Below are 13,011 nucleotides of genomic sequence, written 5' to 3'. Positions count from 1 at the left end.
ATGGGAAACACTGATGGGTCTGGTGAAACTCTGGATCTGGCAGAAAGTGCAGCTGCTGTTGCAACTGCTTTTTTTGCTCTGCCTCTCACCCTTCCCACCCACCTACATCTATTAATAGGTGGCTTCTTGACTGTTTTCCTTCTTTCACTCTTCACCTGTTGCACAAGCTTAATGGATGCCATATAGAGCTGTTTCTTAGTAGCAAAGCTTAACTGGCTATTGGAAATTAGTTTCTCTGTGTTCAGAAATTCTGGAAACGGTACAGATAGAGACATTGTTCAATATTTGCTCTTATAAATATAGCAACCCCAAACCTACAATAGTTTTCAGTAATGATCTACAGCTAAAATATAGCCTTCTTTCTTTTATAAAGGTGAATGTCTGGGGTTGTAATTTTGATTAAAGATTTTTGCAAAAACAATTCAGTTTGTGACATTTTGCACAAGAACTAAAGGGCTTCATGATATTTTCCACTGAACCTTTATATGAGCCAAATTGGAATATCTGATTCAGAAAGAAGAATTACACTTTTCTCTTCTTAAAGCCAGACTATCTGATTTTTAACATTTTTTTAAAAAGGCAGATACAAAACATGCATGCACATTTGTACACCTAATTTGCACTGTCAGTTACTGTGCCTGTGCATGCAAATTAGATAATTATGAATTTGAACAGGTAAGTATTGTGGTTTGCACATACTGTTACAGTAATTGTGTTCATATTTTGCGCACACATTGGCCTCACTAGCATGTTTAAAAAATCAGGCCCTAAATGTACAGGCCCTAAAAATAATAATAAACAATTGTGGGTGTTTCATAGCTTCTTATACAACTATATAGAATATTATTTATGGGTTTATATTATATATGTGAATTGAACTTACTGAATGCAAGTTGAATGTACTATGGAGAGGGATATAGAACTCAAATATGAACCTAAGGATATGTCCTCTTTTGAATATATAGTTAAAACATCTCATTTTAAAAATGAATTTACTAATAAGGAAATTAGTAACCATAAATGCCGTAGAACCCATGTGGTGGAAAGCTCATGAATAAGGTTTCCTCATTTGATGACTAAGACTTCTTGAAATATACCAGCTGAAGCTTTCCCCCCGCAGTTAAGCTAGTTGTGTTATGCTGTATTTTAGTCTGCTATTTCCAAGTCATCAATAGATTTTACTTGTCTAATCAACCTGAATGCTGCCTGATTCAATTACACCTAAAACTTATCTTTTACAGTCTTAAAATATAACAAAACTAAAACAGAAAGGTACTTTTAGGGCTGGATGAAGCCAGAGAAAACTTTTTATTCTAGCAACAGAGACTCAGAATAACCTACGTATTTTGACATAGGTGGCTGGGAAGCATACATTTACTCTGCACGCCTCCTGTATGTACTGTATATCTTAGATGGTTAGGAGTGCAAGAGCTATTTGGTTAGAATGGTGTCTGTATAAAGTTAGCCAAGACCATTGTCATTGTGTAGAGGTGCCTGGTAATTGTGGTAAGTGGGAAGTATTCTGTGTTCACACCGTTAATGCAGATTTTTCCACAGTTGACTCATAGTACCAAAGGGCAATATTTGTGATCCTCACTACTAGGATATTTCTTTTCTACTGGTAGTATTGGCTGAGGGCCTGCAATATTGTAACAAGAATTTTAGGCATTCAGTGGAGTCTAAATAGGGTGACCAGATGTCCCGATTTTTGGGGCTTTTTCTTATATAGATTCCTAGGGACCGAATGGCTCGGCAGCAGTTCTGCAGAAAAGGACCTAGGGGTTACAGTGGATGAGAAGCTGGATATGAGTCAACAGTGTGCTCTTGTTGCCAAGAAGGCCAATGGCATTTTGGGATGTATACGTAGGGGCACAGGCAGCAGATCGAGGGACGTGATCGTTCCCCTCTATTCGACATTGGTGAGGCCTCATCTGGAGTACTGTGTCCAGTTTTGGGCCCCACACTTCAAGAAGGATGTGGAAAAATTGGAAAACATCCAGTGGAGGGCAACAAAAATGATTAGGGGACTGGAACACATGACTTATGAGGAGAGGCTGAGGGAACTGGGATTGTTTAGTCTGCGGAAGAGAAGAATGAGGGGGGATTTGATAGCAATCTTCAACTATCTGAAGGGGGGTTCCAAAGAGGATGGATCTAGACTGTTCTCAGTGGTAGCTGATGACAGAACAAGGAGTAATGGTCTCAAGTTGCAGTGGGGGAGGTTTAGGTTGGATATTAGGAAAAACTTTTTCTCTAGGAGGGTGGTGAAACACTGGAATGCATTACCTAGGGAGGTGGTGGAATCTCCTTCCTTAGATATTTTTAAGGTCAGGCTTGACAAAGCCCTGGCTGGGACGATTTAGTTGGCAATTGGTCCTGCTTTGAGCAGGGGGTTGGACTAGATGACCTCCTGAGGTCCCTTCCAACCCTCATATTCTATGATTCTATTACCCCCCACCCCCGTCACGATTTTTCACATTTGCTGTCTGGTCACCCTAAGTCTAAACAGAGTGCAAAACTCTGAAAAAAGAAGAAAAAAGGGAAGCAAAATGGGGAGAGAAGAGTGAGCCCCTGAAAATACAGTCTCTTAAGTCCATCCAAAACAAGATAGTTTTGGAGGTTGGCCAGTGTGTTTGCAAAAGTCAGCCTGATGGGTTCTGTTCAATAAATTGGGATGATCCTTAGAAATGCAGGAAGCTTCCATGCACTGGAACAGTATTGCCACCACTTCCCTCCGAAAAATCCCCTATTCCTCTAACCCAAGCAGGTTGATGAAGCCAAGTGGGTTGCATTTTTAGAGACAACTTAAGAGAAAGAGAAGAAAAGTTAAATCCTTAGACACAATGCTCGGACTTCAGCCGGCCCACACTGATTTATACCAGTTGAGGATATGACCCCGGTATTTCTTTGATTACTGTACTAACAAATAGATACTGTACCTTAAAAAAAGGCTATGTATCAATTTTCCAAATACAATAATAGCATGCGCTCCATAAATAACCATACTGAGCACATGAGCCTGGTGGACAAATTATAGCATGCCTTTCTCCCTAACCATAGGCTTATTAACTAACAGCACCAACTCCCCATTGCATCCACTAACAATAATACAGTAAACATTTATAAAAGCAGCCATAAATACCGAACAAAGTTCTCAAGAACAGTTTCTATTTAAGCTAGTAATTGCTATTTTGGATTACCCTATCACACCATTTTGAAAACGTGAGCAATTGCTTGTCCTAAACAAAGGATTTCTAAAGATTATTTTATGCATGTATATATGTGTTTATATGTCACATAGACTCAAGACTCATTCTTTTCCTCATGGTTCAATGATTGTCTCCCAGTGAAAAAAGGCAGCAAGGGGTCAGTTTTCAAAATGATACATGGAAGACAGAGAGAAGATAAACATAGTCTTGTCTATGATGAAAAGTATACAGTGCTATTGGTGGGCATGCGATACTAAATTATCCAAGCTACACTGATTGAGAAAAATTATAAGTCTATAATACAAAAGAGAATTGCTATATAAAAATCAATTGCATCCTTATGTCTTTTATATTATATAACAGTTTACTTTAAATGTTCAGCTGTATTTCTTTTGTAAAAACAAAAATTTAAGTATTTTTCCAACAAATGGCACGATAGGCGAATATACACGGGGCCACAAAATTAAGAGCTGCAACAATATTCCTCAGCTAAAACAATCTACAGAGTCTCCAAAAGTTTACAAAAAAAATGTTTTTTCCCCCATGGGTCTCTGACAACTGTTTTTGCTATTGCTCTATAGAAAAGGCAATCAATGACAAACAAAAGGCAATAGGTTTCAAACAAACAAAAGTAAGTAATTCTTCACACAATACACAGTTAACCTACGGAACCCATTACCAGGGAAAGTTGTGAAGGCCAAAGCTATAACAGAGTTAAAAAAAGAATTAGATAAATTCATGGAGGAGAAGTGCATCAATGACTATTAGTCAAGATGGTCAGTGATGTAACCTCAAGCTCTCGGTGTCCCTGGCCTCTGACTGCCAGAAGCTGGGAGTGGATGACATGGGGTGGATCATGGACCTTATCAACTGATACTTGGACTGCAAGCATCAAACTCGTTTCATATTGGCCACCACATAATATTGACCATCAGATGAGAATAACTTTTGGTCATTGCTAACCTTAGATTTGAAATTACTACTGAAAAGTGAAAAGCTCTACTAAATATGTCTATAAATATTTCATATATAAACACTTTAAGGCCTAGAATGTTTGTTTGCTGAGCTTCTGCCCACTGCAAAGGTATGGGGTCTATCAGAGACCCAATTATTGCTCCCAGATTCTCAGGATATATCTTTACTGTTTAAGCCCTGACATGGGTTAGAGCAAGGGATCATGCATCAGCAGAGCATACCTGGAGTGTGGCATATTCCAGCCATGCACCTTCCCCACCCCTGATACCAAGTCTGAGCGTGGGAACTGGCACATTGGCAGGAGCCAATGGAGAACACACTAAGATCTGGCTATTTTCTGGTTCTTTTTCACCAGTGTGGCCATGCAAAGGGGCCAGAAGTCAATAGATAATCTGGATCTAAAAGCCTACTCGGAAATCCTGTAGACTGGGTATTTCCATTGTCTATGGAAGGTGGTTATTCAGATGGATGCTCATAAGATTAGTGCTTGGATTACCTCTTTTCCCATAGCCAGCACAGCCTTTCAACAGTTTGTAAATGTCCAATTTCTGCTGAAAAATTATGACTATGACTCTTAGCTAATTTCAGGGGATTTGTAAATGAGTATGGAAGACTATGGAAGACTATGTGTTAAAATAAATGTGATAAAATGCTAATAAATAGCAAACAGTGGGATCTGGATGGAAGCACAAATGTCAGAGTGGAACAATTGCTATACAAGAAGAATAAAGCTGCCAGCCCCATGGCTGGAAGGCAAATAATTTTCAAGTGGTAAACTACCACTGAGTGAATACCTTAGAATCCCAAGGTCACTTACAAAGAAACCAGGTGGTAAGACACTGTGGAAATAAAAATTGTAGCTTTGTCTTTACTCATAGTTACTCCCCAGGAAGATGTACTTTAAATTTTTTTCCCTTTCCCAGAATAAGCAGTGAAGTCACTAACCTTTACTCAGCAATCAAAGAGAAGGCCGGGGTTTTGCTTTAGTTTACTTTTTTACTTCAGAAAGAGGGAGAGAAATGGGAAATTAGAAAGGTGCAACATTTGTACCTTGTAATTTGTTACGTCCTACTATTTTATATTCTCTGACTCATGCAGATCTATGAACGGACCAAATTATGCCCTCAAACACACACATTCAACACCCACGGAACTGAGGGGGGTCTTGCACTTGAATGTGAAGATAGAATGTGGCCCAATAGTCTTCTCAATCTCTATTTTGTGCATTGAGATGGAAGACATCTTTTTTTCTGTCAGGCAAGTCTGCTATTGTGAGATAATTAACTTATTTTTCTTATTTTTGTTTTTTCCAAAATCAGGCTATTTGCCATAGCAACATATGTTAATAATAATTAATAAAATCCTTCTGCAACTGATCCAAATGTTGAAATTTCACATTCTAAAATCCTATTAATGTCCGGTCTGTTTGCTATCATATTTGCCTGTAAGGTGACTGGTCCATCCAGATTAGTATCTTGTTTCTTGTCACAGCAGATCAGACCATTGTTCCAGCAAATCTAATATCCCATCTCTTGACATAATGGATCAGATTGCTGATCCCTCACATCCAATATCCAATATTGGAGGTTTAGAAAAGGGTGCAAAATAATTTAAAAAATTTAAAATCAAACCACCTGGAAAACGTATAACAAGTCTTTTTGGAATAATATTTTTAAGCATTTGTTTATATTAGAGGCATCAATAGAAACAAGGGGAGAGTGATCATTTTTTGAAAGAAGCTTTTTCTTGGATCTGCTGACTGCAGAATTGTAGTAGGACCTAACCTGTTGAACTCCAGACATCTCGCCATTTTTTGTTGATATCCGTTACAACTGCATATGATGCTTTATAAAATGGTATGATGGAAAAGCAAGCACTAGGATCCACATTTATCAAAATGTCAGAAAGGAAGAAAGAAGCTCACTTTTGCTGGAGCTTCTTCAAGCATACTGGCTTTCAGAGTAAACTCTTACAGTACGATAAAAGACTCACGTCATGACGGCAGCTGGCCCAGCTCGGCTGACTTGGACTCGTGGGACTCAGGGCTGTAAAATTGCAGTGTAGAAGTTTGGGCTGGAGCCTGGGCTCTGAGATCCACAAAAGGGGGGTGACAAAGCCCAGGCACCAGCAAAAGCTCAAAAGTATACCCTGCAGTTTCTAGCCCTGCAGGCCAAGCCCCATGAGCCCAAGGCAGCTGACCTGGTCTCTGAGGGTCAGTGCCACAGGTTTTTTATTGCAGTGTAGAGTTACACGGAAAGGCCAGATTTTCAAAGGACCTCAGGGGCACAATTTCAACGGCTCAGCACTCGAGCGGTGCAGAAACGAGAATTTCCATTTCATGGTAAATTCTCTAATTTTGACATTTCGAAGAAACAAAGATTTCAAAACAATTTCATTTTGGGTTAATCAGAACATTTTGTTTATAAAATCAAGACATTTCATTTTTGCCTTTATTTTTTAATTTTTATAATATAAAATAAAAAATTATTTAAAAGGTTATGAAACAAGCAAAAAAATGAAATGTTCCATACTGAATATGTCTAAATACTTAATGTTTTTTCCTAAATTAAATTTAATCAAAATCAACACATTCCCACAGAAAGTTTTTGTTGTGACAAAATGTCATTTTCTGACAGAAAAACATTCCATTGGAAAACTTTCAACCAGTTCTGCTTAGCACTAAAAATGAGGCCAAATGTTCCAAAGTACTCAGTGGATTTGAAAAATTGATCACATTGTTTAGTGCCTAAATGGGCACTGAGCTTTTTTGAAAATATGCCCCTGGCTGTTTATGTCCAAGCTGTACTTGTGTTTCTGGATAAAAGAACAGACTTCCGAACTAATAACTGGACACCTTTCCTGAGCATTGAGTTTATAAAGAACAAAACAGGACATAGTGTTCATATTCTTATCATTTAGGTTGTAGTGTAATCTCGTGCTGAAACCATGATGTACATGCTAGTGTTGTAAACCCATTAGTCCTCTTTGGAATAACGAGAGTTTTTGATATTTAATATTTGTGTGTGTGTAAATGGTATCAGTGAAACTAACCCTCAACAAGAAGCCACAATGTTGCTTCTGGTTTTGTATCAGGGCCCTGTGCAGAAACAAGTTACATTAGAGAGGAAGCAGCAGGGGGAAGAAGTGGGGAATTACACTGACCCAAAGAGCTTCTTTCTACATGGAAATTGCTCTTGTGAAAAAAAGAAGCTTGGCTATTTTAGGAAATATGTCAATACTTTTTGTTTTTTACTATAAACTAGGAAAGTTTGTCATTTAAGACCTATTAGTACTGGTGAGCCCATGGAAAAAAAGTTTTCAATTTGATACTGTAATTGACTCAAGCTTGCATGTGAGAATTCTTTCCCACTCACTCTCCCTATTAGCTATGGTAGCATCTCTCGAGGGCAAGCCAGGATGTATGATGTCTGTGTGAAGTCCTTCATTATAGCTCACCATTCCATCCCCCTGATACTCCTACCTTTTCTCACCGGAAGCAGCAGCTGTATTATACAACTAACCCTATGGCTGAGACAATGAGGATTAATGTCATAGACAAGTGAAACATGATCTTGTTTTCATGAGGCATACATTTCTCAGAATCACAGCAGGGTCCAAGGGGAGATTTCATGCAGTAGAAACAAGCAACCCAGGCAGGCCATCTGCAACCTAACCACATGACAGACCCAGTGGTAGTTCATAGTTGCCAGTAAAACAAGCTCAGATTCCTCCCAAAGAGACAAATGCCATTGAAAAACTTTCTGTCATAGTTTAGTGTCTGGGTTTTATGATAGCTGACCAAGGGACAAGAAAAAAAAAAAGAAACTTAGCTAAGAAAAACATAAAATTAGAAAACAGCAAGCAAAGTTACAATATTTTCAGGAGCAGATTTTCAGAAATGTGAGTATTACATGCAATGTTCACATGTGCAAGGCAAGTGCAGTAAGTGAATGAACAAATTACTAATTCTGGCAATTTGCATTTGCAATTACCTGATTTGCGCCATCCAGTAATTTTGTGCAAAATAGGCATGTAATTACACATCTAAAGTGTTTTTTAATCTATCCCTTCATTTTAAAAATATTTAATGGTACCAAATAGGTGCTAGGTAGGCAGTGCATAGATAATGGTCAGAGCTGGGAAATGGACCCAAGCATTCCCAAAGTTTAGGAAGGAGGGATTATTTCACACCTAGAAGTCCGTTTCCGTATTAATAGTGAGAGATCTGCATTTGATTTATTTCTGACTCCCTGGGCTGGAAGTAGTGAAAAACCATCATTTTTGGTCCTTGAGGAGAAAAAGTACCATGAATGAAATCCTGGCCCAATGAAGTTAAAGACAAATCTCCTGTTGACTTCAAATGGGGCTAGAATTTCATAGTGACTTGCTCTGGATGAATGAATGGCACTGATGAACTCTAAAAGGAGTTCTACCCATTTTCCTTGCTCAGAAGAAGGTAACTTTGTAAATTGGGGGGCAGAGAAAATAATTATATCTAAGAAACAAAATTAGGTCTACTCCCTACCATCTCACAGAATGTGTGTTTTGCAGAGCTACAGGTGATTTTGGGGGAGAACTATGTAGATGTATATATGGAAATACCATATTACCTTTCTCTTGTCAATGCAACAGATGTCTACTGAATGTATATTCATCATTCTGAAACTGCAAATCTGTAATTTTATGGTTACATGTAGCATGGTTACATTTCATCGAATGAATTACAATTACATAAGTACCTGATAAATCAATTCAAATTGAAAAGCATTGCCCAGAGAGTTAGTCCAATTCCATATAAAAGACAGGATACAAATGTGAAAAATTGAGGGAGAACTTTTTTTCCCTGGTGTCTGTTTCAGGGTTTTTTTTTAAAACAAACTCCTGTTTAAGGAAAATCTTTTACACTACTTACAATCTTTTACACTACTGAGCTGATTATCATTTTGACACAGCCTGATGTTATGTATCACAATATGTTATATCAGTTCAAAATAAAGAAAATATGCCCCAAAGGCTTTTTCAGTACCACAGCCTCATGTATGACAGGGCTGACTCTAACCCCTTCTGTCTGAAACACGTATCTGCAGAAAGGCTTCAGGCTGAATATTCACTATCCATAACTTCTCATGGGTAATTAGGGTCTGAGGTATCAAAATGCTTCCCCCCGCCCCATCAGCAGAGATGCATAAACTTTCTGCCAAACCATTCAAAGCATCTCTAGGACATGATGTGCAACAGGAACTGGTAAATAGAGCAAAAACCTAACCAAGCCAAATGGTGAAATAGTGCATAATGATTGGTATACACCCATTAAATGAATACTATCTAAAGTGCCCCAGTTTACATTAAAACTTCTAAGATGCACCCAGTATATAGTCGTAAACATATTCTATTTCTCGATGTCACAGTAAACTTGTTTCCTAAATTGCCTTTGTCTTGGCTACATGTATGTACATAGGAATAAAAATCCTTACCGTTTACATTTAGACCATTTCATTTGACCAGCTGATTGACAACCTTTTCAAATCTAAAGCAAGGCACCTGCATAAAACTGGTTTACTGATTAAGGCATAAAGTAGATCTGGTCAGAAAATGTTTGCAAATATTTTACCCATTTTTCGTTGGAAGAAAATGTTTTCAGGGAAATTGTCCAACCAGCTCTATTGCTAAGCACCTTTAGGTCCCAGTGACCTACAATGACCTGTGTCTTTGACAATCCAGTCATTGATTTAGGTCCCTAAATATGGATTTAAGTACCTAACTTTAGGCACACAGGTTTGAAAAATTTGGACTAAATGTCTAAAATGTCCAGGTATTTGGTTAAATGGTTAAAAAATATCAGAACCAGGTAACTGATCAAATCCCTAGGGTCACTTACTGAATTAAACAACCAACATTAAAAAAAATTATATACTTTACTGCATGCTGTCAAATACAGGAGAACATCTATCGTCCATTAACTGCAATGCTCATTGGTTTTGTATCACTCTCTGCCTACTTACTGAAGGCACCTGAGGCTTCAGCAGCTGCAGCTGTTACATTCCTGCTTCTTTCTGAAGCTTTTTTACCTTTGTGGGACCTGAGCATTTACATCTAATGAATCCTTGATCATGCAAGGAAGATCCCATTGAGCAGCTTCTCTTGCTGATCTCTTTAGTTTTCCGTCATTTTCACTCAATAGTTTCTGGGGGCATCAGTCAAGTTGTTTACAAGAAGACTTCGCTTTTGGTGTCTTTGGTAGGCAAATAGTATAGTGTTAATTTTCATCAGCGTTCAAGGTAAACCAAACAATGTTGTCAGGGACCCCAGGACACCTCTATACAACTGGAATAAACACAAGAACAAAGTCTTTTTTAATGATAGCAAATAGCAAGTAGATTAGACAATTTCATCATGATTTCTACTTATTGCTGAAAATCATGCTAGAATTTGCTACTTTTATGATTCCTTCTCTTTCCTGGAAATCAAGACATGCTCAGCTGCTGCTTCAAGCCAGTGTGTAGATGGAGGGTTAAACTATTGCTAGAAATTAGGGCCAGTGAGGGTGAAGTCATATCTTTTCTGGGGTTTCTCTCCCAGAGAAGTCTAGGACAATGATAAATTCTCAGAGCCACTGACAACACAGGGCATTTCGGGAAGAAAAAAAAGTGAAGGCATCTCTTCTCTGAGGCCTCTCACAGCAATGGGGCTCGCACACAGCTCTTGTCAGAACTCCCTGCACTCATGTTAGCTGAAGATATATTCTTCTGGTGTTGCCCCACAGCTGAGCAGTTTAATGTCCCATTAAAGTCAGATGACTGAATGGCACAACTTGCATGCTTTAGACACATACTTAAGTACTTTGTACTGAATTAGTGCCTATATGGGAATGGAGGAGAGAGCCCTTCTTCCTCATGCAACCAAACTTGTAGGCTTCTTGCTCAGTTCATGATGCCTGTGCTACGCAGCCCTGGTTTAAATGTTGTGGAGAGTCCTGTTGGATTAACTTCACTCTACTTAATACATGGCCCAAATTAATTAAAAATGAATGACTTCATTATTCAATCAATCGTCTTCTCCCAGGATGACCTTGGTCCCTAGACTAATGATATGGAGCATCTAGAATCACACTTTAAAAGCAGTTCAATAGTTTTCTTAACCTTTAATTTTTTAAACTAACTATATGTTTTTAAAAAGAGCACATACATAATCAAAGCAGAAATAATTATTCAAATCAGCAAACATGGTAATTTCTAAGAAGTGTAAAATAGTTCAAATCAGAAATTGAAATTATATTTATACTAATGGCAAGCTTAAAATCCTAACAACCTCCTATTTTTGCATAAAAATTACACATTTTAAATACTCAAAAGCTTGATGGGAATTTTACACTCTGTTTATGTTAAACCAAAAAAGTGAACTTAAAGTAATCATGTAAATTGAAAGATAATAAGAGTTCTTTTATATTTTTAGCTACTTCAAATGAATAATTTAAAAGGCACCAAGCAAAATATTTTATTAACATAAAGTTAACGGTATATTTTTATAGTATCTGATTTTCAAAAATTTGCACTACGAAATTATCATAATCAACTTCTATCAGTAGTGTGCCATTTTACATGCACTATTTTTGAATAGCGTTAATGCACTCATTGGCACTGACACTCAGTCTAAATCTTATTCCTGAGCTATCATTACTCCCCTTATTAAAATACTTTTAATTTGCCAACTTCTACGTAAATCTAAAATAAATAGGGCCTTATTCCGTGGAATGGAATTTCTGCTGGGAGTATATATGAATGACAAAAATCAAGGACATCAGCCCTGTAAAATTCCAATCCCCTTAGATAAAGAGGAAGCAAATGAGAAGGATCAGCCAGTTATTCACCATGAAATAGGATAGGGGAGAGATTTCCCCCTTCAGATATTACGTCGTGATACAAAGAAAATGTTAAGCCATTTGAAGCTACTGGCTTTAATAGGCATTAGATAGGGTCATAAATATTTCCTTCAAGTTTGGGGGCCAAATTATGATGCAAAATGTAACATTTCCTAACATAGATGAACATAAATTCTGCACCCATGTGTTGACTAGCAGAAACACTTTACCCATGACTGTCTCCAGCACAAATTATTCATACTGGAACATTCTGCAGAAGGTGCATGCATAAGGATCAAAGCCTTGCAGTAGGTATACATGTACAAATAAGGAAACCATGCACTTGAGCGTAAACCTTTCCTTGGGAGGGTCCTAGCCTGGCTTCTCCCAGGGTAGGGCAGTTGGGGCTCAATCCTTTAAGGTGCTGAGAGCCCACAACCACACTGACTTCTGTGGCAATGGGGGGTCTTTGGCAACTTCAAGAATTGCTCAGTCCTTTGCAAGATTAAACATTCAGGCAATGAAATATGGGCACAGTTTTTTTTCTCAACTCATTCAACTGCCCTAAAATATTGTTTTGTCTACACAGCAAAGACAACAGTTGACAACTGTTTCTGGTGCCCCATATCTCTGATGACTGATGTCGTATATATCAGATTTTCTTTGTTTCTCATGAGCTTTCTAGGAGCCCACTTTCTCATGTCCACTGCTTTTATTCCACCTCCCCACCAATTTCACTATGTTATCAGTAACTTTAATGCTAAATTTTACTAAGAATTATAAGTGGATAGAATATTGCCATTGACTTTGCTCTGAATAGAGAGAGCTGAACTAAGTGTGGTAACATAACAAAAGTCTTAGCAATTGCAGACTTAGGGTTATGGAAACAAACTTGGCATGTTTAATTATCCTTATCAAAGGACTTGATACTTTGATAATATACTGTGTAAAAATGCTGCAACATTTGAG

General features: G+C 37.9%; 1 protein-coding gene across 1 annotated transcript in view; it reads right to left on the bottom strand.

Annotated features, from left to right (window-relative positions):
- Window positions 1–13,011, bottom strand: part of TENM2 (teneurin transmembrane protein 2) — a 2,093,216-nt gene that overhangs the window by 1,139,607 nt on the left and 940,598 nt on the right. The gene's annotated exons all lie outside the window — the stretch shown is intronic.

The sequence above is a fragment of the Caretta caretta genome, chromosome 8 (assembly GCF_965140235.1).
Source record: "Caretta caretta isolate rCarCar2 chromosome 8, rCarCar1.hap1, whole genome shotgun sequence".
Taxonomy (NCBI): Eukaryota; Metazoa; Chordata; order Testudines; family Cheloniidae; genus Caretta; species Caretta caretta.
This window is presented reverse-complemented; position numbering and strand designations above follow the sequence as displayed.